We start from the raw sequence: 3,484 nt of genomic DNA on the forward strand, positions 1-3,484 counted from the left end.
CAAACAAGGGGGCGGGTTTTCATCAAGGAGAAATAAACAGAACTGTCACACCGTAGCCTGACCAGTCATGAAACTGGTTTTCAAAGCTTCCCTGATGCGCAGCGCGCCCAGCTGTGCTCTTCTAACCACCCTGGTGTCTGGCTGCGCGTAATCAGTGGCCAGGCGATTTTCCTCAACCTCCCACCCCGCCATAAATGTCTCCCCCTTACTCTCACAGATATTGTGGAGCACACAGCAAGCAGTAATAACAATGGGAATATTGGTTTCACTGAGGTCTAACTGAGTCAGTAAACTGCACCAGCATGCTTTTAAATGTCCAAATGCACATTCTACCACCATTCTGCACTTGCTCAGCCTATAGTTGAACAGCTCCTGAATACTGTCCAGGGTGCCTGTGTATGGCTTCATGAGCCAGGGCATTAAGGGGTAGGCTGGGTCCCTGAGGATAACTATAGGCATTTCAACATCCCTAACTGTTATTTTCTGGTCTGGGAAGTAGAATCATAGAATATCAGGGTTGGAAGGGACCTCAGGAGGTCATCTAGTCCAACCCCCTGCTCAAAAGCAGGACCCATCCCCAATTAAATCATCCCAGCCAGGGCTTTGTCAAGCCTGACCTTAAAAACCTCTAAGGAAGGAGATTCCACCACCTCCCTAGGCAACGCATTCCAGTGTTTCACCACCCTCCTAGTGAAAAAGTTTTTCCTAATATCCAACCTAAACCTCCCCCACTGCAACTTGAGACCATTACTCCTTGTCCTGTCCTCTTCCACCACTGAGAATAGTCTAGAACCATCCTCTCTGGAACCACCTCTCAGGTAGTTGAAAGCAGCTATCAAATCCCCCCTCATTCTTCTCTTCCGCAGACTAAACAATCCCAGTTCCCTCAGCCTCTCCTCATAACTCATGTGTTCCAGACCCCTAATCATTTTTGTTGCCCTTCGCTAGACTCTCTCCAATTTATCCACATCCTTCTTGTAGTGTGGGGCCCAAAACTGGACACAGTACTCCAGATGAGGCCTCACCAATGTCAAATAGAGGGGGATGATCACGTCCCTCGATCTGCTTGCTATGCCCCTACTTATACATCCCAAAATGCCATTGGTCTTCTTGGCAACAAGGGCACACTGCTGACTCATATCCAGCTTCTTGTCCACTGTCACCCCTAGGTCCTATTCCGCAGAACTGCTGCCTAGCCATTCGGTCCCTAGTCTGTAGCTGTGCATTGGGTTCTTCTGTCCTAAGTGCAGGACCCTGCACTTATCCTTATTGAACCTCATCAGATTTCTTTTGGCCCAATCCTCCAATTTGTCTAGGTCCCTCTGTATCCTGTCCCTGCCCTCCAGCGTATCTACCACTCCTCCCAGTTTAGTATCATCCACAAATTTGCTGAGAGTGCAATCCACACCATCCTCCAGATCATTTATGAAGATATTGAACAAAATTGAAAAAAGTAAATCCCTTCCTGCAGCTGTTCAAACAGACCGGAGTTCCTGAAGATGGAAGAGTCCTGCACCTTTCCTGGCCATCCCACGTTGATGTCGGTGAAACGTCCCTTGTGATCCACCAGTGCTTGCAGCACCATTGAAAAGTACCCTTTGCAGTTTATGTACTGGCTGCCAAGGTGGTCCGGTCCCAAGATAGGGATATGCGTTCCGTCTATGGCCCCACCACAGTTAGGGAACCCCATTGCAGCAAAGCCATCCACTATGACCTGCACTTTTCCCAGAGTCACTACCCTTGATAGCAGCACCTCAGTGATTGCGTTGGCTACTTGGCTCACAGCAGCCCCCACAATAGATTTGCCCATTCCAAATTGATTCCCGACTGACCTGTAGCTGTCTGGCATTGCAAGCTTCCAGAGGACTATTGCCACTCGCTTGTGAACCATGAGGGCTGCTCTCATCTTGGTATTCTTGCACTTCAGGGCAGGGAAAAGCAAGTCACAAAGTTCCATGGAAGTACCCTTACGCATGCAAAAGTTTCGTAGCCACTGGGAATCATCCCAGACCTGCAATGCTATGTGGTCTCACCAGTCTGTGCTTGTTTCCCAGGCCGAGAATCGGTGTTCCACAGCTCGAACCTGCCCCACTGCCACCAGGATGTCCAAATTGCCAGGGCCCATGCTTTGAGAGAAGTCTATATCCATGTCCTTATCACTCTTGTCACCACGCTGCCATCGCGTCCTCACCTTCTTTTGCAGGTTCTGGTTCTGCACATACTGCAGGATAATGTGTGAGGTGTTTACAGTGCTCATAATTGCCACAGTGATCTGAGCAGGTTCCATGCTTGCTGTGGTATGGCATCTGCAGGAAAGCAGAATTGCAGTGGAAGTGGTGGCTAAAGATAGATGCCATGAGAATAGATATTTATAGAGAACGATGAGAGGAAGTGTGAGGTGGATTCATGAAAGCAGGAGAGCAGAGTTGCAGCGGAAGCGGTGGAGGATGACAGTTAGCACCGTGCACATTTCCCAAGGAAGAACACACATACCCGGGAGCCCATGACAGACAACATGGAGAAATTTGCTATTGAGACAATAGCAGCAGAGCAGAGTTGCAGCGGAAGTGGTGTATGATGACAGTTAGCAGTCCTACTGCACCGTCTGCTGACAGCGGCACCCAGGACAGAACAGCAGCAGTGTCAGTGCGCTGAGCTGAGTGGGCTGCACGCTTGCCTTGGTATGGTGTCTGCGCAGAAAAAAGGCATGAAACAATTGTCTGCTGTTGCTTTCATGGAGGGAGAGCGACTGATAACATGTACCCAAAACCACCCACGACAATGTTTTTGCCCCATCAAGCATTGGGAGCTTAACCCAGAATTCCAATGGGTGGCGGAGACTGTGGGAACTGTGGGATAGCTACTCACAGTGCACTGCTCCGTAAGTCGATGCTAGCCATGGTAGTGAGGACGCACTCCACCAACTTAATGCACTTAGTGTGGACATATGCAATCGACTGTATAAAATCAATTTCTAAAAATTGACTTCTATAATATCAACCTAATTTCATAGCGTGAACATACCCTTAGCAATGTTTCCTTCATGCTCCCTGGCAGCAGTTGGAAACTAGAACTGGTTTCTCTAAAAAGAATTATGGATTTTCAGGAGCTGGACCATGGGAGTATGTAAATTTTAGCTGAAGTACCAGAAATCCAGTAGATTCTGGAAGGTATCCCACAATGCAACCATGTGAAAACTCCCAGAATGCATATAGCTCTGCTATGGAACATTGCTTCCAGGAATAACTGTCTAGAATGCTGTGAATTTATTTGGAAAAAGCACAGAGCTGTGCATATGCAATGATTCATTAGGGAAGTTGTTTAAGCCAGCATGAACAAAGCAGTGTGGACACTCGTTTTTACTATATTTACATCTGTATAGTTACAGCAGAAAAATGTATACCAGAAAAAACTTAACGATGTAAACTTGACCTAAAGTCAGTGATCCTATCATACTCCAATTCCAGGTAAGCTATCTGGATTT

The sequence above is a fragment of the Caretta caretta genome, chromosome 14, assembly GCF_965140235.1.
Source record: "Caretta caretta isolate rCarCar2 chromosome 14, rCarCar1.hap1, whole genome shotgun sequence".
Classification (NCBI taxonomy): domain Eukaryota; kingdom Metazoa; phylum Chordata; order Testudines; family Cheloniidae; genus Caretta; species Caretta caretta.